Source organism: Pseudophryne corroboree, chromosome 4 (genome assembly GCF_028390025.1).
Source record: "Pseudophryne corroboree isolate aPseCor3 chromosome 4, aPseCor3.hap2, whole genome shotgun sequence".
Taxonomy (NCBI): Eukaryota; Metazoa; Chordata; class Amphibia; order Anura; family Myobatrachidae; genus Pseudophryne; species Pseudophryne corroboree.
The window spans coordinates 23,195,784-23,218,949 of NC_086447.1; the positions used below are offsets into that span (position 1 = coordinate 23,195,784).

The following is a 23,166-nucleotide window of genomic DNA, read 5'->3' on the forward strand; positions in this document are numbered from 1 at the left end:
TTAGAATGGGGTTGCAGAGAAAAAAAATTATGCAGGCAGAGAAATCCAATTGAGTGATTAATCAGCTCTCCATTTTATGGCTTTATTTTTATGCTAACACATTTGCTCTCTGAAAAGTGTCCACAAAGCCAAGTCTCTGATTAACACCTTTGTAGGAATGGTTTTTCACCTATTACTGATTAAAACTTGCTTCATTGGAAAGGCAGCAAGATGCATCCTCATTACAATGTCCACTGAAATAATACAGGTTGACACCAGGAAACATAAACCTCACTGCATCCTTGCTGCTTTCTCAAGTGGGAATCTGTTTAATGTGAAAACCAGGTGATATCTAATCAGCACACAGGTAAGAAGTTAAGAAAATCTTTATTTAAGGGTGAAGATGTTTCTCACAAAATCGTTGCCCCAATGCATCATTGAAATTCAAGCTGGAAAGATGATTTTGAAATATCAATTGTACATTTTGCATTGCTCTTCTGGTGACAATGTAGCTTGTTTTTGTCAATTACCATTTCAGTAATAGGGTAAAGAAAATTAAGTGGATTTCTGAAATAAAACAATGCTGTCAATATACTATTAAAACAAATTAAAATGTTAAAAGTTATTGTACTTTAAGTAAAAATAAAAGAGTCAAAATATCAATCCCAGTTTTGGAAGAATTTAATTAACAAAAAAATAAATGCAGATAGCAGAGGATGGTTTCGATCCATCGACCTCTGGGTTATGGGCCCAGCACGCTTCCGCTGCGCCACTCTGCTGCTCATGTTAGTGTCAGAGATCCTGAAGTACTCACTCATCATGTGAAAGTACCAATGTGTTTCTTCGTTGGTCAATGGAAGAAAAATCTTGCAAAACTCTCCAGATTATTGCCTTTTTAACCTTTTTCTAGGAAACTTTCTAGATGAATGCTTTTTAGCCTTTGTCAGTACATGCTTTTACAAGCGGTCTCTGTGGTGCAATTGGTTAGCACGTTCAGCTGTTAACCGAAAAGTTGGTGGTTCAATCCCACCCAGGGACGTAATTGACCTTGTGATCAAATTTTGGTGATCTTTAAGTAGACAAGTCAAAATTTCAAACCACCTCTTATAGTGTAGGGTACCTGGCCTTCTCTGATGCAATCAGAGTCTGATTTGATTAAGTCATTTTATAAAAAACAGGAAGCACAATTTAGCATGGGGTTGCAGAGAAAAAAAATTATGCAGGCAGAGAAATCCAATTGAGTGATTAATCAGCTCTCCATTTTATGGCTTTATTTTTATGTTAACACATTTGCTCTCTGAAAAGTGTCCACAAAGCCAAGTCTCTGATTAACACCTTTGTAGGAATGGTTTTTCACCTATTACTGATTAAAACTTGCTTCATTGGAAAGGCAGCAAGATGCATCCTCATTACAATATCCACTGAAATAATACAGGTTGACACCAGGAAACATAAACCTCCCTGCATCCTTGCTTCTTTCTCAAGTGGGAATCTGTTTAATGTGAAAACCAGGTGATATCTAATCAGCACACAGGTAAGAAGTTAAGAAAATCTTTCTTTAAGGGTGAAGATGTTTCTCACAAAATCGTTGCCCCAATGCATCATTGAAATTAAGCTGGAAAGATGATTTTGAAATATCAATTGTACATTTTGCATTGCTCTTCTGGTGACAATGTAGCTTGTTTTTGTCAATTACCATTTCAGTAATAGGGTAAAGAAAAATAAGTGGATTTCTGAAAGAAAACAATGCTGTCAATATACTATTAAAACAAATTAAAATGTTAAAAGTTATTGTACTTTAAGTAAAAATAAAAGAGTCAAAATATCAATCCCAGTTTTGGAAGAATTTTATTAACAAAAAAATAAATGCACATAGCAGAGGATGGTTTTGATCCATCGACCTCTGGGTTATGGGCCCAGCACGCTTCCGCTGCGCCACTCTGCTGCTCATGTTAGTGTCACAGATCCTGAAGTACTCACTCATCATGTGAAAGTACCAATGTGTTTCTTCATTGGTCAATGGAAGAAAAATCTTGCAAAACTCTCCAGATTATTGCCTTTTTAACCTTTTTCTAGGAAACTTTCTAGATGAATGCTTTTTAGCCTTTGTCAGTACATGCTTTTGCAAGCTGTCTCTGTAGCGCAATCAGTTAGCGCATTAGGCTGTTAACCGAAAGGTTGGTGGTTCAATCCCACCCAGGGACGTAACTGACTGTGTGATCAAATTTTGGTGATCTTTAAGTAGACAAGTCAAAATTTCAAACCACCTCTTATAGTGTAGGGTACCTGGCCTTCTCTGATGCAATCATAGTCAGATTTGATTAAGTCATTTTATAAAAAACAGGAAGCACAATTTAGCATGGGGTTGCAGAGAAAAAAATTATGCAGGCAGAGAAATCCAATTGAGTGATTAATCAGCCCTCCATTTTATGGCTTTATTTTTATGCTAACACATTTGCTCTCTGAAAAGTGTCCACAAAGCCAAGTCTCTGATTAACACCTTTGTAGGAATGGTTTTTCACCTATTACTGATTAAAACTTGCTTCATTGGAAAGGCAGCAAGATGCATCCTCATTACAATGTCCACTGAAATAATACAGGTTGACACCAGGAAACATAAACCTCACTGCATCCTTGCTGCTTTCTCAAGTGGGAATCTGTTTAATGTGAAAACCAGGTGATATCTAATCAGCACACAGGTAAGAAGTTAAGAAAATCTTTATGTAAGGGTGAAGATGTTTCTCACAAAATTATTGCCCCAATGCATCATTGAAATTCAAGCTGGAAAGATGAATTTGAAATATCAATTGTACATTTTGCATTGCTCTTCTGGTGACAATGTAGCTTGTTTTTGTCAATTACCATTTCAGTAATAGGGTAAAGAAAATTAAGTGGATTTCTGAAAGAAAACAATGCTGTCAATATACTATTAAAACAAATTAAAATGTTAAAAGTTATTGTACTTTAAGTAAAAATAAAAGAGTCAAAATATCAATCCCAGTTTTGGAAGAATTTAATTAACAAAAAAATAAGTGCACATAGCAGAGGATGGTTTCGATCCATCGACCTCTGGGTTATGGGCCCAGCACGCTTCTGCTGCACCACTCTGCTGCTCGTGTAAGTGTAAGAGATCCTGAATTACTCACTCATCATGTGAAAGTACCAATGTGTTTCTTCGTTGGTCAATGGAAGAAAAACCTTGCAAAACTCTCCAGATTATTGCCTTTTTAACCTTTTTCTAGGAAACTTTCTAGATGAATGCTTTTTAGCCTTTGTCAGTACATGCTTTTGCAAGCTGTCTCTGTGGCGCAATCGGTAAGCGCATTCCTCTGTTAACCTAAAGAGTTGGTGGTTCAATCCCACCCAGGAATGTTATTGACCGTGTGATCAAATTTTGGTGATCTTTAAGTAGACAAGTCAAAATTTCAAACCACCTCTTATAGTGTAGGGTACCTGGCCTTCTCTGATGCAATCAGAGTCAGATTTGATTAAGTCATTTTATAAAAAACAGGAAGCACAATTTAGAATGGGGTTGCAGAGAAAAAAAATTATGCAGGCAGAGAAATCCAATTGAGTGATTAATCAGCTCTCCATTTTATGGCTTTATTTTTATGCTAACACATTTGCTCTCTGAAAAGTGTCCACAAAGCCAAGTCACTGATTAACACCTTTGTAGGAATGGTTTTTCACCTATTACTGATTAAAACTTGCTTCATTGGAAAGGCAGCAAGATGCATATTCATTATAATGTCCACTGAAATAATACAGGTTGACACCAGGAAACATAAACCTCACTGCATCCTTGCTGCTTTCTCAAGTGGGAATCTGTTTAATGTGAAAACCAGGTGATATCTAATCAGCACACAGGTAAGAAGTTAAGAAAATCTTTATGTAAGGGTGAAGATGTTTCTCACAAAATTATTGCCCCAATGCATCATTGAAATTCAAGCTGGAAAGATGAATTTGAAATATCAATTGTACATTTTGCATTGCTCTTCTGGTGACAATGTAGCTTGTTTTTGTCAATTACCATTTCAGTAATAGGGTAAAGAAAATTAAGTGGATTTCTGAAAGAAAACAATGCTGTCAATATACTATTAAAACAAATTAAAATGTTAAAAGTTATTGTACTTTAAGTAAAAATAAAAGAGTCAAAATATCAATCCCAGTTTTGGAAGAATTTAATTAACAAAAAAATAAGTGCACATAGCAGAGGATGGTTTCGATCCATCGACCTCTGGGTTATGGGCCCAGCACGCTTCTGCTGCACCACTCTGCTGCTCGTGTAAGTGTAAGAGATCCTGAATTACTCACTCATCATGTGAAAGTACCAATGTGTTTCTTCGTTGGTCAATGGAAGAAAAATCTTGCAAAACTCTCCAGATTATTGCCCTTTTAACCTTTTTCTAGGAAACTTTCTAGATGAATGCTTTTTAGCCTATGTCAGTACATGCTTTTGCAAGCCGTCTCTGTGGCGCAATCGGTAAGCGCATTCGGCTGTTAACATAAAGGTTGGTGGTTCTATCCCACCCAGGGACGTAATTGACCGTGTGATCAAATTTTGGTGATCTTTAAGTAGACAAGTCAAAATTTCAAACCACCTCTTATAGTGTAGGGTATCTGGCCTTCTCTGATGCAATCAGAGTCAGATTTGATTAAGTCATTTTATAAAAAACAGGAAGCACAATTTAGCATGGGGTTGCAGAGAAAAAAAATTATGCAGGCAGAGAAATCCAATTGAGTGATTAATCAGCTCTCCATTTTATGGCTTTATTTTTATGCTAACACATTTGCTCTCTGAAAAGTGTCCACAAAGCCAAGTCTCTGATTAACACCTTTGTAGGAATGGTTTTTCACCTATTACTGATTAAAACTTGCTTCATTGGAAAGGCAGCAAGATGCATCCTCATTACAATGTCCACTGAAATAATACAGGTTGACACCAGGAAACATAAACCTCACTGCATCCTTGCTGCTTTCTCAAGTGGGAATCTGTTTAATGTGAAAACCAGGTGATATCTAATCAGCACACAGGTAAGAAGTTAAGAAAATCTTTCTTTAAGGATGAAGATGTTTCTCACAAAATCGTTGCCCCAATGCATCATTGAAATTCAAGCTGGAAAGATGATTTTGAAATATCAATTGTACATTTTGCATTGCTCTTCTGGTGACAATGTAGCTTGTTTTTGTCAATTACCATTTCAGTAATAGGGTAAAGAAAATTAAGTGGATTTCTGAAAGAAAACAATGCTGTCAATATACTATTAAAACAAATTAAAATGTTAAAAGTTATTGTACTTTAAGTAAAAATAAAAGAGTCAAAATATCAATCCCAGTTTTGGAAGAATTTAATTAACAAAAAAATAAGTGCACATAGCAGAGGATGGTTTCGATCCATCGACTTCTGGGTTATGGGCCCAGCACGCTTCTGCTGTGCCACTCTGCTGCTCATGTTAGTGTCAGAGATCCTGAAGTACTCACTCATCATGTGAAAGTACCAATGTGTTTCTTCGTTGGTCAATGGAAGAAAAATCTTGCAAAACTCTCCAGATTATTGCCTTTTTAACCTTTTTCTAGGAAACTTTCTAGATGAATGCTTTTTAGCCTTTGTCAGTACATGCTTTTGCAAGCTGTCTCTGTGGTGCAATCGGTAAGCGCATTCGGCTGTTAACCTAAAGGTTGGTGGTTCTATCCCACCCAGGGATGTTATTGACCGTGTGATCAAGTTTTGGTGATCTTTAAGTAGACAAGTCAAAATTTCAAACCACCTATTATAGTGTAGGGTACCTGGCCTTCTCTGATGCAATCAGAGTCAGATTTGATTAAGTCATTTTATAAAAAACAGGAAGCACAATTTAGCATGGGGTTGCAGAGAAAAAAAATTATGCAGGCAGAGAAATCCAATTGAGTGATTAATCAGCTCTCCATTTTATGGCTTTATTTTTATGCTAACACATTTGCTCTCTGAAAAGTGTCCACAAAGCCAAGTCTCTGATTAACACCTTTGTAGGAATGGTTTTTCACCTATTACTGATTAAAACTTGCTTCATTGGAAAGGCAGCAAGATGCATCCTCATTACAATGTCCACTGAAATAATACAGGTTGACACCAGGAAACATAAACCTCACTGCATCCTTGCTGCTTTCTCAAGTGGGAATCTGTTTAATGTGAAAACCAGGTGATATCTAATCAGCATACAGGTAAGAAGTTAAGAAAATCTTTCTTTAAGGGTGAAGATGTTTCTCACAAAATCGTTGCCCCAATGCATCATTGAAATTCAAGCTGGAAAGATGATTTTGAAATATCAATTGTACATTTTGCATTGCTCTTCTGGTGACAATGTAGCTTGTTTTTGTCAATTACCATTTCAGTAATAGGGTAAAGAAAATTAAGTGGATTTCTGAAAGAAAACAATGCTGTCAATATACTATTAAAACAAATTAAAATGTTAAAAGTTATTGTACTTTAAGTAAAAAAAAAAGAGTCAAAATATCAATCTCAGTTTTGGAAGAATTTAATTAACAAAAAAATAAGTGCATATAGTAGAGGATGGTTTCGATCCATCGACCTCTGGGTTATGGGCCCAGCACGCTTCCGCTGCGCCACTCTGCTGCTCATGTTAGTGTCAGAGATCCTGAAGTACTCACTCATCATGTGAAAGTACCAATGTGTTTCTTCGTTGGTCAATGGAAGAAAAATCTTGCAAAACTCTCCAGATTAATGCCTTTTTAACCTTTTTCTAGGAAACTTTCTAGATGAATGCTTTTTAGCCTTTGTCAGTACATGCTTTTGCAAGCTGTCTCTGTGGCACAATCGGTAAGCGCATTCGGCTGTTAACCTAAAGGTTGGTGGTTCAATCCCACCCAGGGATGTTATTGACCGTGTGATCAAATTTTGGTGATCTTTAAGTAGACAAGTCAAAATTTCAAACCACCTCTTATAGTGTAGGGTACCTGGCCTTCTCTGATGCAATCAGAGTCAGATTTGATTAAGTCATTTTATAAAAAACAGGAAGCACAATTTAGCATGGGGTTGCAGAGAAAAAAAATTATGCAGGCAGAGAAATCCAATTGAGTGATTAATCAGCTCTCCATTTTATGGCTTTATTTTTATGCTAACACATTTGCTCTCTGAAAAGTGTCCACAAAGCCAAGTCTCTGATTAACACCTTTGTAGGAATGGTTTTTCACCTATTACTGATTAAAACTTGCTTCATTGGAAAGGCAGCAAGATGCATCCTCATTACAATGTCCACTGAAATAATACAGGTTGACACCAGGAAACATAAACCTCACTGCATCCTTGCTGCTTTCTCAAGTGGGAATCTGTTTAATGTGAAAACCAGGTGATATCTAATCAGCACACAGGTAAGAAGTTAAGAAAATCTTTATTTAAGGGTGAAGATGTTTCTCACAAAATCATTGCCCCAATGCATCATTGAAATTCAAGCTGGAAAGATGATTTTGAAATATCAATTGTACATTTTGCATTGCTCTTCTGGTGACAATGTAGCTTGTTTTTGTCAATTACCATTTCAGTAATAGGGTAAAGAAAATTAAGTGGATTTCTGAAAGAAAACAATGCTGTCAATATACTATTAAAACAAATTAAAATGTTAAAAGTTATTGTACTTTAAGTAAAAATAAAAGAGTCCAAATATCAATCCCAGTTTTGGATGAATTTAATTAACAAAAAAATAAGTGCACATAGCAGAGGATGGTTTCGATCCATCAACCTCTGGGTTATGGGCCCAGCACGCTTCCGCTGCGCCACTCTGCTGCTCATGTTAGTGTAAGAGATCCTGAAGTACTCAGTCATCATGTGAAAGTACCAATGTGTTTCTTCGTTGGTCAATGGAAGAAAAATCTTGCAAAACTCTCCAGATTATTGCCTTTTTAACCTTTTTCTAGGAAACTTTCTAGATGAATGCTTTTTAGCCTTTGTCAGTACATGCTTTTGCAAGCTGTCTCTGTGGCGCAATCAGTTAGCGCATTAGGCTGTTAACCGAAAGGTTGGAGGTTCAATCCCACCCAGGAATGTTATTGACTGTGTGATCAAATTTTGGTGATCTTTAAGTAGACAAGTCATAATTTCAAACCACCTCTTGTAGTGTAGGGTACCTGGCCTTCTCTGATGCAATCAGAGTCAGATTTGATTAAGTCATTTTATAAAAAACAGGAAGCACAATTTAGAATGGGGTTGCAGAGAAAAAAAATTATGCAGGCAGAGAAATCCAATTGAGTGATTAATCAGCTCTCCATTTTATGGCTTTATTTTTATGCTAACACATTTGCTCTCTGAAAAGTGTCCACAAAGCCAAGTCTCTGATTAACACCTTTGTAGGAATGGTTTTTCACCTATTACTGATTAAAACTTGCTTCATTGGAAAGGCAGCAAGATGCATCCTCATTACAATGTCCACTGAAATAATACAGGTTGACACCAGGAAACATAAACCTCACTGCATCCTTGCTGCTTTCTCAAGTGGGAATCTGTTTAATGTGAAAACCAGGTGATATCTAATCAGCACACAGGTAAGAAGTTAAGAAAATCTTTATTTAAGGGTGAAGATGTTTCTCACAAAATCATTGCCCCAATGCATCATTGAAATTCAAGCTGGAAAGATGATTTTGAAATATCAATTGTACATTTTGCATTGCTCTTCTGGTGACAATGTAGCTTGTTTTTGTCAATTACCATTTCAGTAATAGGGTAAAGAAAATTAAGTGGATTTCTGAAAGAAAACAATGCTGTCAATATACTATTAAAACAAATTAAAATGTTAAAAGTTATTGTACTTTAAGTAAAAATAAAAGAGTCCAAATATCAATCCCAGTTTTGGATGAATTTAATTAACAAAAAAATAAGTGCACATAGCAGAGGATGGTTTCGATCCATCGACCTCTGGGTTATGGGCCCAGCACGCTTCCGCTGCGCCACTCTGCTGCTCATGTTAGTGTAAGAGATCCTGAAGTACTCAGTCATCATGTGAAAGTACCAATGTGTTTCTTCGTTGGTCAATGGAAGAAAAATCTTGCAAAACTCTCCAGATTATTGCCTTTTTAACCTTTTTCTAGGAAACTTTCTAGATGAATGCTTTTTAGCCTTTGTCAGTACATGCTTTTGCAAGCTGTCTTTGTGGCGCAATCAGTTAGCGCATTAGGCTGTTAACCGAAAGGTTGGTGGTTCAATCCCACCCAGGAATGTTATTGACTGTGTGATCAAATTTTGGTGATCTTTAAGTAGACAAGTCATAATTTCAAACCACCTCTTGTAGTGTAGGGTACCTGGCCTTCTCTGATGCAATCAGAGTCAGATTTGATTAAGTCATTTTATAAAAAACAGGAAGCACAATTTAGAATGGGGTTGCAGAGAAAAAAAATTATGCAGGCAGAGAAATCCAATTGAGTGATTAATCAGCTCTCTATTTTATGGCTTTATTTTTATGCTAACACATTTGCTCTCTGAAAAGTGTCCACAAAGCCAAGTCTCTGATTAACACCTTTGTAGGAATGGTTTTTCACCTATTACTGATTAAAACTTGCTTCATTGGAAAGGCAGCAAGATGCATCCTCATTACAATGTCCACTGAAATAATACAGGTTGACACCAGGAAACATAAACCTCACTGCATCCTTGCTGCTTTCTCAAGTGGGAATCTGTTTAATGTGAAAACCAGGTGATATCTAATCAGCACACAGGTAAGAAGTTAAGAAAATCTTTATTTAAGGGTGAAGATGTTTCTCACAAAATCATTGCCCCAATGCATCATTGAAATTCAATCTGGAAAGATGATTTTGAAATATCAATTGTACATTTTGCATTGCTCTTCTGGTGACAATGTAGCTTGTTTTTGTCAATTACCATTTCAGTAATAGGGTAAAGAAAATTAAGTGGATTTCTGAAAGAAAACAATGCTGTCAATATACTATTAAAACAAATTAAAATGTTAAAAGTTATTGTACTTTAAGTAAAAATAAAAGAGTCCAAATATCAATCCCAGTTTTGGATGAATTTAATTAACAAAAAAATAAGTGCACATAGCAGAGGATGGTTTCGATCCATCGACCTCTGGGTTATGGGCCCAGCACGCTTCCGCTGCGCCACTCTGCTGCTCATGTTAGTGTAAGAGATCCTGAAGTACTCAGTTATCATGTGAAAGTACCAATGTGTTTCTTCGTTGGTCAATGGAAGAAAAATCTTGCAAAACTCTCCAGATTATTGCCTTTTTAACCTTTTTCTAGGAAACTTTCTAGATGAATGCTTTTTAGCCTTTGTCAGTACATGCTTTTGCAAGCTGTCTCTGTGGCGCAATCAGTTAGCGCATTAGGCTGTTAACCGAAAGGTTGGTGGTTCAATCCCACCCAGGAATGTTATTGACCGTGTGATCAAATTTTGGTGATCTTTAAGTAGACAAGTCATAATTTCAAACCACCTCTTGTAGTGTAGGGTACCTGGCCTTCTCTGATGCAATCAGAGTCAGATTTGATTAAGTCATTTTATAAAAAACAGGAAGCACAATTTAGAATGGGGTTGCAGAGAAAAAAAATTATGCAGGCAGAGAAATCCAATTGAGTGATTAATCAGCTCTCCATTTTATGGCTTTATTTTTATGCTAACACATTTGCTCTCTGAAAAGTGTCCACAAAGCCAAGTCTCTGATTAACACCTTTGTAGGAATGGTTTTTCACCTATTACTGATTAAAACTTGCTTCATTGGAAAGGCAGCAAGATGCATCCTCATTACAATGTCCACTGAAATAATACAGGTTGACACCAGGAAACATAAACCTCACTGCATCCTTGCTGCTTTCTCAAGTGGGAATCTGTTTAATGTGAAAACCAGGTGATATCTAATCAGCACACAGGTAAGAAGTTAAGAAAATCTTTATTTAAGGGTGAAGATGTTTCTCACAAAATCATTGCCCCAATGCATCATTGAAATTCAAGCTGGAAAGATGATTTTGAAATATCAATTGTACATTTTGCATTGCTCTTCTGGTGACAATGTAGCTTGTTTTTGTCAATTACCATTTCAGTAATAGGGTAAAGAAAATTAAGTGGATTTCTGAAAGAAAACAATGCTGTCAATATACTATTAAAACAAATTAAAATGTTAAAAGTTATTGTACTTTAAGTAAAAATAAAAGAGTCCAAATATCAATCCCAGTTTTGGATGAATTTAATTAACAAAAAAATAAGTGCACATAGCAGAGGATGGTTTCGATCCATCGACCTCTGGGTTATGGGCCCAGCACGCTTCCGCTGCGCCACTCTGCTGCTCATGTTAGTGTAAGAGATCCTGAAGTACTCAGTTATCATGTGAAAGTACCAATGTGTTTCTTCGTTGGTCAATGGAAGAAAAATCTTGCAAAACTCTCCAGATTATTGCCTTTTTAACCTTTTTCTAGGAAACTTTCTAGATGAATGCTTTTTAGCCTTTGTCAGTACATACTTTTGCAAGCTGTCTCTGTGGCGCAATCAGTTAGCGCATTAGGCTGTTAACCGAAAGGTTGGTGGTTCAATCCCACCCAGGAATGTTATTGACTGTGTGATCAAATTTTGGTGATCTTTAAGTAGACAAGTCATAATTTCAAACCACCTCTTGTAGTGTAGGGTACCTGGCCTTCTCTGATGCAATCAGAGTCAGATTTGATTAAGTCATTTTATAAAAAACAGGAAGCACAATTTAGAATGGGGTTGCAGAGAAAAAAAATTATGCAGGCAGAGAAATCCAATTGAGTGATTAATCAGCTCTCCATTTTATGGCTTTATTTTTATGCTAACACATTTGCTCTCTGAAAAGTGTCCACAAAGCCAAGTCTCTGATTAACACCTTTGTAGGAATGGTTTTTCACCTATTACTGATTAAAACTTGCTTCATTGGAAAGGCAGCAAGATGCATCCTCATTACAATGTCCACTGAAATAATACAGGTTGACACCAGGAAACATAAACCTCACTGCATCCTTGCTGCTTTCTCAAGTGGGAATCTGTTTAATGTGAAAACCAGGTGATATCTAATCAGCACACAGGTAAGAAGTTAAGAAAATCTTTATTTAAGGGTGAAGATGTTTCTCACAAAATCATTGCCCCAATGCATCATTGAAATTCAAGCTGGAAAGATGATTTTGAAATATCAATTGTACATTTTGCATTGCTCTTCTGGTGACAATGTAGCTTGTTTTTGTCAATTACCATTTCAGTAATAGGGTAAAGAAAATTAAGTGGATTTCTGAAAGAAAACAATGCTGTCAATATACTATTAAAACAAATTAAAATGTTAAAAGTTATTGTACTTTAAGTAAAAATAAAAGAGTCCAAATATCAATCCCAGTTTTGGATGAATTTAATTAACAAAAAAATAAGTGCACATAGCAGAGGATGGTTTCGATCCATCGACCTCTGGGTTATGGGCCCAGCACGCTTCCGCTGCGCCACTCTGCTGCTCATGTTAGTGTAAGAGATCCTGAAGTACTCAGTCATCATGTGAAAGTACCAATGTGTTTCTTCGTTGGTCAATGGAAGAAAAATCTTGCAAAACTCTCCAGATTATTGCCTTTTTAACCTTTTTCTAGGAAACTTTCTAGATGAATGCTTTTTAGCCTTTGTCAGTACATGCTTTTGCAAGCTGTCTTTGTGGCGCAATCAGTTAGCGCATTAGGCTGTTAACCGAAAGGTTGGTGGTTCAATCCCACCCAGGAATGTTATTGACTGTGTGATCAAATTTTGGTGATCTTTAAGTAGACAAGTCATAATTTCAAACCACCTCTTGTAGTGTAGGGTACCTGGCCTTCTCTGATGCAATCAGAGTCAGATTTGATTAAGTCATTTTATAAAAAACAGGAAGCACAATTTAGAATGGGGTTGCAGAGAAAAAAAATTATGCAGGCAGAGAAATCCAATTGAGTGATTAATCAGCTCTCCATTTTATGGCTTTATTTTTATGCTAACACATTTGCTCTCTGAAAAGTGTCCACAAAGCCAAGTCTCTGATTAACACCTTTGTAGGAATGGTTTTTCACCTATTACTGATTAAAACTTGCTTCATTGGAAAGGCAGCAAGATGCATCCTCATTACAATGTCCACTGAAATAATACAGGTTGACACCAGGAAACATAAACCTCACTGCATCCTTGCTGCTTTCTCAAGTGGGAATCTGTTTAATGTGAAAATCAGGTGATATCTAATCAGCACACAGGTAAGAAGTTAAGAAAATCTTTCTTTAAGGGTGAAGATGTTTCTCACAAAATCGTTGCCCCAATGCATCATTGAAATTCAAGCTGGAAAGATGATTTTGAAATATCAATTGTACATTTTGCATTGCTCTTCTGGTGACAATGTAGCTTGTTTTTGTCAATTACCATTTCAGTAATAGGGTAAAGAAAATTAAGTGGATTTCTGAAAGAAAACAATGCTGTCAATATACTATTAAAACAAATTAAAATGTTAAAAGTTATTGTACTTTAAGTAAAAATAAAAGAGTCAAAATATCAATCCCAGTTTTGGAAGAATTTAATTAACAAAAAAATAAGTGCACATAGCAGAGGATGGTTTCGATCCATCGACCTCTGGGTTATGGGCCCAGCACGCTTCCGCTGCGCCACTCTGCTGCTCATGTTAGTGTCAGAGATCCTGAAGTACTCACTCATCATGTGAAAGTACCAATGTGTTTCTTCGTTGGTCAATGGAAGAAAAACCTTGCAAAACTCTCCAGATTATTGCCTTTTTAACCTTTTTCTAGGAAACTTTCTAGATGAATGCTTTTTAGCCTTTGTCAGTACATGCTTTTGCAAGCTGTCTCTGTGGCGCAATCGGTAAGCGCATTCCTCTGTTAACCTAAAGAGTTGGTGGTTCAATCCCACCCAGGAATGTTATTGACAGTGTGATCAAATTTTGGTGATCTTTAAGTAGACAAGTCAAAATTTCAAACCACCTCTTATAGTGTAGGGTACCTGGCCTTCTCTGATGCAATCAGAGTCAGATTTGATTAAGTCATTTTATAAAAAACAGGAAGCACAATTTAGAATGGGGTTGCAGAGAAAAAAAATTATGCAGGCAGAGAAATCCAATTGAGTGATTAATCAGCTCTCCATTTTATGGCTTTATTTTTATGCTAACACATTTGCTCTCTGAAAAGTGTCCACAAAGCCAAGTCTCTGGTTAACACCTTTGTAGGAATGGTTTTTCACCTATTACTGATTAAAACTTGCTTCATTGGAAAGGCAGCAAGATGCATCCTCATTACAATGTCCACTGAAATAATACAGGTTGACACCAGGAAACATAAACCTCACTGCATCCTTGCTGCTTTCTCAAGTGGGAATCTGTTTAATGTGAAAACCAGGTGATATCTAATCAGCACACAGGTAAGAAGTTAAGAAAATCTTTATGTAAGGGTGAAGATGTTTCTCACAAAATCATTGCCCCAATGCATCATTGAAATTCAAGCTGGAAAGATGATTTTGAAATATCAATTGTACATTTTGCATTGCTCTTCTGGTGACAATGTAGCTTGTTTTTGTCAATTACCATTTCAGTAATAGGGTAAAGAAAATTAAGTGGATTTCTGAAAGAAAACAATGCTGTCAATATACTATTAAAACAAATTAAAATGTTAAAAGTTATTGTACTTTAAGTAAAAATAAAAGAGTCAAAATATCAATCCCAGTTTTGGAAGAATTTAATTAACAAAAAAATAAGTGCACATAGCAGAGGATGGTTTCGATCCATCGACCTCTGGGTTATGGGCCCAGCACGTTTCCGCTGCGCCACTCTGCTGCTCATGTTAGTGTAAGAGATCCTGAAGTACTCAGTCATCATGTGAAAGTACCAATGTGTTTCTTCGTTGGTCAATGGAAGAAAAATCTTGCAAAACTCTCCAGATTATTGCCTTTTTAACCTTTTTCTAGGAAACTTTCTAGATGAATGCTTTTTAGCCTTTGTCAGTACATGCTTTTGCAAGCTGTCTCTGTGGCGCAATCAGTTAGCGCATTAGGCTGTTAACCGAAAGGTTGGTGGTTCAATCCCACCCAGGGACGTAACTGACCGTGTGATCAAATTTTGGTGATCTTTAAGTAGACAAGTCAAAATTTCAAACCACCTCTTATAGTGTAGGGTACCTGGCCTTCTCTGATGCAATCATAGTCAGATTTGATTAAGTCATTTTATAAAAAACAGGAAGCACAATTTAGCATGGGGTTGCAGAGAAAAAAATTATGCAGGCAGAGAAATCCAATTGAGTGATTAATCAGCCCTCCATTTTATGGCTTTATTTTTATGCTAACACATTTGCTCTTTGAAAAGTGTCCACAAAGCCAAGTCTCTGATTAACACCTTTCTAGGAATGGTTTTTCACCTATTACTGATTAAAACTTGCTTCATTGGAAAGGCAGCAAGATGCATCCTCATTACAATGTCCACTGAAATAATACAGGTTGACACCAGGAAACATAAACCTCACTGCATCCTTGCTGCTTTCTCAAGTGGGAATCTGTTTAATGTGAAAACCAGGTGATATCTAATCAGCACACAGGTAAGAAGTTAAGAAAATCTTTCTTTAAGGGTGAAGATGTTTCTCACAAAATCGTTGCCCCAATGCATCATTGAAATTCAAGCTGGAAAGATGATTTTGAAATATCAATTGTACATTTTGCATTGCTCTTCTGGTGACAATGTAGCTTGTTTTTGTCAATTACCATTTCAGTAATAGGGTAAAGAAAATTAAGTGGATTTCTGAAAGAAAACAATGCTGTCAATATACTATTAAAACAAATTAAAATGTTAAAAGTTATTGTACTTTAAGTAAAAATAAAAGAGTCAAAATATCAATCCCAGTTTTGGAAGAATTTAATTAACAAAAAAATAAGTGCACATAGCAGAGGATGGTTTCGATCCATCGACCTCTGGGTTATGGGCCCAGCACGCTTCTGCTGCACCACTCTGCTGCTCATGTAAGTGTAAGAGATCCTGAAGTACTCACTCATCATGTGAAAGTACCAATGTGTTTCTTCGTTGGTCAATGGAAGAAAAATCTTGCAAAACTCTCCAGATTATTGCCCTTTTAACCTTTTTCTAGGAAACTTTCTAGATGAATGCTTTTTAGCCTATGTCAGTACATGCTTTTGCAAGCTGTCTCTGTGGCGCAATCGGTAAGCGCATTCGGCTGTTAACCTAAAGGTTGGTGGTTCAATCCCACCCAGGCATGTTATTGTCCGTGTGATCAAATTTTGGTGATCTTTAAGTAGACAAGTCAAAATTTCAAACCACCTCTTATAGTGTAGGGTACCTGGCCTTCTCTGATGCAATCAGAGTCAGATTTGATTAAGTCATTTTATAAAAAACAGGAAGCACAATTTAGCATGGGGTTGCAGAGAAAAAAAATTATGCAGGCAGAGAAATCCAATTGAGTGATTAATCAGCTCTCCATTTTATGGCTTTATTTTTATGCTATCACATTTGCTCTCTGAAAAGTGTCCACAAAGCCAAGTCTCTGATTAACACCTTTGTAGGAATGGTTTTTCACCTATTACTGATTAAAACTTGCTTCATTGGAAAGGCAGCAAGATGCATCCTCATTACAATGTCCACTGAAATAATACAGGTTGACACCAGGAAACATAAACCTCACTGCATCCTTGCTGCTTTCTCAAGTGGGATTCTGTTTAAAGTGAAAACCAGGTGATATCTAATCAGCACACAGGTAAGAAGTTAAGAAAATCTTTCTTTAAGGGTGAAGATGTTTCTCACAAAATCGTTGCCCCAATGCATCATTGAAATTCAAGCTGGAAAGATGATTTTGAAATATCAATTGTACATTTTGCATTGCTCTTCTGGTGACAATGTAGCTTGTTTTTGTCAATTACCATTTCAGTAATAGGGTAAAGAAAATTAAGTGGATTTCTGAAAGAAAACAATGCTGTCAATATACTATTAAAACAAATTAAAATGTTAAAAGTTATTGTACTTTAAGTAAAAATAAAAGAGTCCAAATATCAATCCCAGTTTTGGATGAATTTAATTAACAAAAAAATAAGTGCACATAGCAGAGGATGGTTTCGATCCATCGACCTCTGGGTTATGGGCCCAGCACGCTTCCGCTGCGCCACTCTGCTGCTCGTGTAAGAGATCCTGAAGTACTCAGTCATCATGTGAAAGTACCAATGTGTTTCTTCGTTGGTCAATGGAAGAAAAATCTTGCAAAACTCTCCAGATTATTGCCTTTTTAACCTTTTTCTAGGAAACTTTCTAGATGAATGCTTTTTAGCCTTTGTCAGTACATGCTTTTGCAAGCTGTCTCTGTGGCGCAATCAGTTAGCGCATTAGGCTGTTAACCGAAAGGTTGGTGGTTCAATCCCACCCAGGGACGTAACTGACCGTGTGATCAAATTTTAGTGATCTTTAAGTAGACAAGTCAAAATTTCAAACCACCTCTTATAGTGTAGGGTACCTGGCCTTCTCTGATGCAATCAGAGTCAGATTTGATTAAGTCATTTTATAAAAAACAGGAAGCACAATTTAGCATGGGGTTGCAGAGAAAAAAAAATATGCAGGCAGAGAAATCCAATTGAGTGATTAATCAGCTCTCCATTTTATGGCTTTATTTTTATGCTAACACATTTGCTCTTTGAAAAGTGTCCACAAAGCCAAGTCTCTGATTAACACCTTTCTAGGAATAGTTTTTCACCTATTACTGATTAAAACTTGCTTCATTGGAAAGGCAGCAAGATGCATCCTCATTACAATGTCCACTGAAATAATACAGGTTGACACCAGGAAACATAAACCTCACTGCATCCTTGCTGCTTTCTCAAGTGGGAATCTGTTTAATGTGAAAACCAGGTGATATCTAATCAGCACACAGGTAAGAAGTTAAGAAAATCTTTCTTTAAGGGTGAAGATGTTTCTCACAAAATCGTTGCCCCAATGCATCATTGAAATTCAAGCTGGAAAGATGATTTTGAAATATCAATTGTACATTTTGCATTGCTCTTCTGGTGACAATGTAGCTTGTTTTTGTCAATTACCATTTCAGTAATAGGGTAAAGAAAATTAAGTGGATTTCTGAAAGAAAACAATGCTGTCAATATACTATTAAAACAAATTAAAATGTTAAAAGTTATTGTACTTTAAGTAAAAATAAAAGAGTCCAAATATCAATCCCAGTTTTGGATGAATTTAATTAACAAAAAAATAAGTGCACATAGCAGAGGATGGTTTCGATCCATCGACCTCTGGGTTATGGGCCCAGCACGCTTCCGCTGCGCCACTCTGCTGCTCATGTTAGTGTAAGAGATCCTGAAGTACTCAGTTATCATGTGAAAGTACCAATGTGTTTCTTCGTTGGTCAATGGAAGAAAAATCTTGCAAAACTCTCCAGATTATTGCCTTTTTAACCTTTTTCTAGGAAACTTTCTAGATGAATACTTTTTAGCCTTTGTCAGTACATGCTTTTGCAAGCTGTCTCTGTGGCGCAATCAGTTAGCGCATTAGGCTGTTAACCGAAAGGTTGGTGGTTCAATCCCACCCAGGAATGTTATTGACTGTGTGATCAAATTTTGGTGATCTTTAAGTAGACAAGTCATAATTTCAAACCACCTCTTGTAGTGTAGGGTACCTGGCCTTCTCTGATGCAGTCAGATTTGATTAAGTCATTTTATAAAAAACAGGAAGCACAATTTAGAATGGGGTTGCAGAGAAAAAAAATTATGCAGGCAGAGAAATCCAATTGAGTGATTAATCAGCTCTCCATTTTATGGCTTTATTTTTATGCTAACACATTTGCTCTCTGAAAAGTGTCCACAAAGCCAAGTCTCTGATTAACACCTTTGTAGGAATGGTTTTTCACCTATTACTGATTAAAACTTGCTTCATTGGAAAGGCAGCAAGATGCATCCTCATTACAATGTCCACTGAAATAATACAGGTTGACACCAGGAAACATAAACCTCACTGCATCCTTGCTGCTTTCTCAAGTGGGAATCTGTTTAATGTGAAAACCAGGTGATATCTAATCAGCACACAGGTAAGAAGTTAAGAAAATCTTTATTTAAGGGTGAAGATGTTTCTCACAAAATCATTGCCCCAATGCATCATTGAAATTCAAGCTGGAAAGATGATTTTGAAATATCAATTGTACATTTTGCATTGCTCTTCTGGTGACAATGTAGCTTGTTTTTGTCAATTACCATTTCAGTAATAGGGTAAAGAAAATTAAGTGGATTTCTGAAAGAAAACAATGCTGTCAATATACTATTAAAACAAATTAAAATGTTAAAAGTTATTGTACTTTAAGTAAAAATAAAAGAGTCCAAATATCAATCCCAGTTTTGGATGAATTTAATTAACAAAAAAATAAGTGCACATAGCAGAGGATGGTTTCGATCCATCGACCTCTGGGTTATGGGCCCAGCACGCTTCCGCTGCGCCACTCTGCTGCTCATGTTAGTGTAAGAGATCCTGAAGTACTCAGTCATCATGTGAAAGTACCAATGTGTTTCTTCGTTGGTCAATGGAAGAAAAATCTTGCAAAACTCTCCAGATTATTGCCTTTTTAACCTTTTTCTAGGAAACTTTCTAGATGAATGCTTTTTAGCCTTTGTCAGTACATGCTTTTGCAAGCTGTCTTTGTGGCGCAATCAGTTAGTGCATTAGGCTGTTAACCGAAAGGTTGGTGGTTCAATCCCACCCAGGAATGTTATTGACTGTGTGATCAAATTTTGGTGATCTTTAAGTAGACAAGTCATAATTTCAAACCACCTCTTGTAGTGTAGGGTACCTGGCCTTCTCTGATGCAATCAGAGTCAGATTTGATTAAGTCATTTTATAAAAAACAGGAAGCACAATTTAGAATGGGGTTGCAGAGAAAAAAAATTATGCAGGCAGAGAAATCCAATTGAGTGATTAATCAGCTCTCCATTTTATGGCTTTATTTTTATGCTAACACATTTGCTCTCTGAAAAGTGTCCACAAAGCCAAGTCTCTGATTAACACCTTTGTAGGAATGGTTTTTCACCTATTACTGATTAAAACTTGCTTCATTGGAAAGGCAGCAAGATGCATCCTCATTACAATGTCCACTGAAATAATACAGGTTGACACCAGGAAACATAAACCTCACTGCATCCTTGCTGCTTTCTCAAGTGGGAATCTGTTTAATGTGAAAATCAGGTGATATCTAATCAGCACACAGGTAAGAAGTTAAGAAAATCTTTCTTTAAGGGTGAAGATGTTTCTCACAAAATCGTTGCCCCAATGCATCATTGAAATTCAAGCTGGAAAGATGATTTTGAAATATCAATTGTACATTTTGCATTGCTCTTCTGGTGACAATGTAGCTTGTTTTTGTCAATTACCATTTCAGTAATAGGGTAAAGAAAATTAAGTGGATTTCTGAAAGAAAACAATGCTGTCAATATACTATTAAAACAAATTAAAATGTTAAAAGTTATTGTACTTTAAGTAAAAATAAAAGAGTCAAAATATCAATCCCAGTTTTGGAAGAATTTAATTAACAAAAAAATAAGTGCACATAGCAGAGGATGGTTTCGATCCATCGACCTCTGGGTTATGGGCCCAGCACGCTTCCGCTGCGCCACTCTGCTGCTCATGTTAGTGTCAGAGATCCTGAAGTACTCACTCATCATGTGAAAGTACCAATGTGTTTCTTCGTTGGTCAATGGAAGAAAAACCTTGCAAAACTCTCCAGATTATTGCCTTTTTAACCTTTTTCTAGGAAACTTTCTAGATGAATGCTTTTTAGCCTTTGTCAGTACATGCTTTTGCAAGCTGTCTCTGTGGCGCAATCGGTAAGCGCATTCCTCTGTTAACCTAAAGAGTTGGTGGTTCAATCCCACCCAGGAATGTTATTGACAGTGTGATCAAATTTTGGTGATCTTTAAGTAGACAAGTCAAAATTTCAAACCACCTCTTATAGTGTAGGGTACCTGGCCTTCTCTGATGCAATCAGAGTCAGATTTGATTAAGTCATTTTATAAAAAACAGGAAGCACAATTTAGAATGGGGTTGCAGAGAAAAAAAATTATGCAGGCAGAGAAATCCAATTGAGTGATTAATCAGCTCTCCATTTTATGGCTTTATTTTTATGCTAACACATTTGCTCTCTGAAAAGTGTCCACAAAGCCAAGTCTCTGGTTAACACCTTTGTAGGAATGGTTTTTCACCTATTACTGATTAAAACTTGCTTCATTGGAAAGGCAGCAAGATGCATCCTCATTACAATGTCCACTGAAATAATACAGGTTGACACCAGGAAACATAAACCTCACTGCATCCTTGCTGCTTTCTCAAGTGGGAATCTGTTTAATGTGAAAACCAGGTGATATCTAATCAGCACACAGGTAAGAAGTTAAGAAAATCTTTATGTAAGGGTGAAGATGTTTCTCACAAAATCATTGCCCCAATGCATCATTGAAATTCAAGCTGGAAAGATGATTTTGAAATATCAATTGTACATTTTGCATTGCTCTTCTGGTGACAATGTAGCTTGTTTTTGTCAATTACCATTTCAGTAATAGGGTAAAGAAAATTAAGTGGATTTCTGAAAGAAAACAATGCTGTCAATATACTATTAAAACATATTAAAATGTTAAAAGTTATTGTACTTTAAGTAAAAATAAAAGAGTCAAAATATCAATCCCAGTTTTGGAAGAATTTAATTAACAAAAAAATAAGTGCACATAGCAGAGGATGGTTTCGATCCATCGACCTCTGGGTTATGGGCCCAGCACGTTTCCGCTGCGCCACTCTGCTGCTCATGTTAGTGTAAGAGATCCTGAAGTACTCAGTCATCATGTGAAAGTACCAATGTGTTTCTTCGTTGGTCAATGGAAGAAAAATCTTGCAAAACTCTCCAGATTATTGCCTTTTTAACCTTTTTCTAGGAAACTTTCTAGATGAATGCTTTTTAGCCTTTGTCAGTACATGCTTTTGCAAGCTGTCTCTGTGGCGCAATCAGTTAGCGCATTAGGCTGTTAACCGAAAGGTTGGTTGTTCAATCCCACCCAGGGACGTAACTGACCGTGTGATCAAATTTTGGTGATCTTTAAGTAGACAAGTCAAAATTTCAAACCACCTCTTATAGTGTAGGGTACCTGGCCTTCTCTGATGCAATCATAGTCAGATTTGATTAAGTCATTTTATAAAAAACAGGAAGCACAATTTAGCATGGGGTTGCAGAGAAAAAAATTATGCAGGCAGAGAAATCCAATTGAGTGATTAATCAGCCCTCCATTTTATGGCTTTATTTTTATGCTAACACATTTGCTCTTTGAAAAGTGTCCACAAAGCCAAGTCTCTGATTAACACCTTTCTAGGAATGGTTTTTCACCTATTACTGATTAAAACTTGCTTCATTGGAAAGGCAGCAAGATGCATCCTCATTACAATGTCCACTGAAATAATACAGGTTGACACCAGGAAACATAAACCTCACTGCATCCTTGCTGCTTTCTCAAGTGGGAATCTGTTTAATGTGAAAACCAGGTGATATCTAATCAGCACACAGGTAAGAAGTTAAGAAAATCTTTCTTTAAGGGTGAAGATGTTTCTCACAAAATCGTTGCCCCAATGCATCATTGAAATTCAAGCTGGAAAGATGATTTTGAAATATCAGTTGTACATTTTGCATTGCTCTTCTGGTGACAATGTAGCTTGTTTTTGTCAATTACCATTTCAGTAATAGGGTAAAGAAAATTAAGTGGATTTCTGAAAGAAAACAATGCTGTCAATATACTATTAAAACAAATTAAAATGTTAAAAGTTATTGTACTTTAAGTAAAAATAAAAGAGTCAAAATATCAATCCCAGTTTTGGAAGAATTTAATTAACAAAAAAATAAGTGCACATAGCAGAGGATGGTTTCGATCCATCGACCTCTGGGTTATGGGCCCAGCACGCTTCTGCTGCACCACTCTGCTGCTCATGTAAGTGTAAGAGATCCTGAAGTACTCACTCATCATGTGAAAGTACCAATGTGTTTCTTCGTTGGTCAATGGAAGAAAAATCTTGCAAAACTCTCCAGATTATTGCCCTTTTAACCTTTTTCTAGGAAACTTTCTAGATGAATGCTTTTTAGCCTATGTCAGTACATGCTTTTGCAAGCTGTCTCTGTGGCGCAATCGGTAAGCGCATTCGGCTGTTAACCTAAAGGTTGGTGGTTCAATCC

At 36.5% G+C, this 23,166-nt stretch overlaps 12 non-coding genes across 12 annotated transcripts; all 12 read right to left on the minus strand.

Annotated features, from left to right (window-relative positions):
- Nucleotides 1–686: 686 nt before the first annotated feature.
- On the minus strand, nucleotides 687–758 carry TRNAM-CAU (transfer RNA methionine (anticodon CAU)). The gene has a single exon. It is a non-coding gene; the product is annotated as a tRNA-Met (tRNA).
- A 1,094-nt stretch (nucleotides 759–1,852) lies between these two features.
- On the minus strand, nucleotides 1,853–1,924 carry TRNAM-CAU (transfer RNA methionine (anticodon CAU)). Its single transcript has one exon. It is a non-coding gene; the product is annotated as a tRNA-Met (tRNA).
- Nucleotides 1,925–7,687: 5,763 nt separating this feature from the next.
- On the minus strand, nucleotides 7,688–7,759 carry TRNAM-CAU (transfer RNA methionine (anticodon CAU)). The gene has a single exon. It is a non-coding gene; the product is annotated as a tRNA-Met (tRNA).
- Nucleotides 7,760–8,854: 1,095 nt separating this feature from the next.
- On the minus strand, nucleotides 8,855–8,926 carry TRNAM-CAU (transfer RNA methionine (anticodon CAU)). The gene has a single exon. It is a non-coding gene; the product is annotated as a tRNA-Met (tRNA).
- A 1,095-nt stretch (nucleotides 8,927–10,021) lies between these two features.
- On the minus strand, nucleotides 10,022–10,093 carry TRNAM-CAU (transfer RNA methionine (anticodon CAU)). The gene has a single exon. It is a non-coding gene; the product is annotated as a tRNA-Met (tRNA).
- Nucleotides 10,094–11,188: 1,095 nt separating this feature from the next.
- On the minus strand, nucleotides 11,189–11,260 carry TRNAM-CAU (transfer RNA methionine (anticodon CAU)). Its single transcript has one exon. It is a non-coding gene; the product is annotated as a tRNA-Met (tRNA).
- A 1,095-nt stretch (nucleotides 11,261–12,355) lies between these two features.
- Nucleotides 12,356–12,427, minus strand: TRNAM-CAU (transfer RNA methionine (anticodon CAU)). Its single transcript has one exon. It is a non-coding gene; the product is annotated as a tRNA-Met (tRNA).
- A 1,095-nt stretch (nucleotides 12,428–13,522) lies between these two features.
- Nucleotides 13,523–13,594, minus strand: TRNAM-CAU (transfer RNA methionine (anticodon CAU)). Its single transcript has one exon. It is a non-coding gene; the product is annotated as a tRNA-Met (tRNA).
- Nucleotides 13,595–17,023: 3,429 nt separating this feature from the next.
- TRNAM-CAU (transfer RNA methionine (anticodon CAU)) lies at nucleotides 17,024–17,095 on the minus strand. The gene has a single exon. It is a non-coding gene; the product is annotated as a tRNA-Met (tRNA).
- Nucleotides 17,096–18,184: 1,089 nt separating this feature from the next.
- On the minus strand, nucleotides 18,185–18,256 carry TRNAM-CAU (transfer RNA methionine (anticodon CAU)). The gene has a single exon. It is a non-coding gene; the product is annotated as a tRNA-Met (tRNA).
- A 1,089-nt stretch (nucleotides 18,257–19,345) lies between these two features.
- TRNAM-CAU (transfer RNA methionine (anticodon CAU)) lies at nucleotides 19,346–19,417 on the minus strand. Its single transcript has one exon. It is a non-coding gene; the product is annotated as a tRNA-Met (tRNA).
- Nucleotides 19,418–20,512: 1,095 nt separating this feature from the next.
- Nucleotides 20,513–20,584, minus strand: TRNAM-CAU (transfer RNA methionine (anticodon CAU)). Its single transcript has one exon. It is a non-coding gene; the product is annotated as a tRNA-Met (tRNA).
- Nucleotides 20,585–23,166: the final 2,582 nt, after the last annotated feature.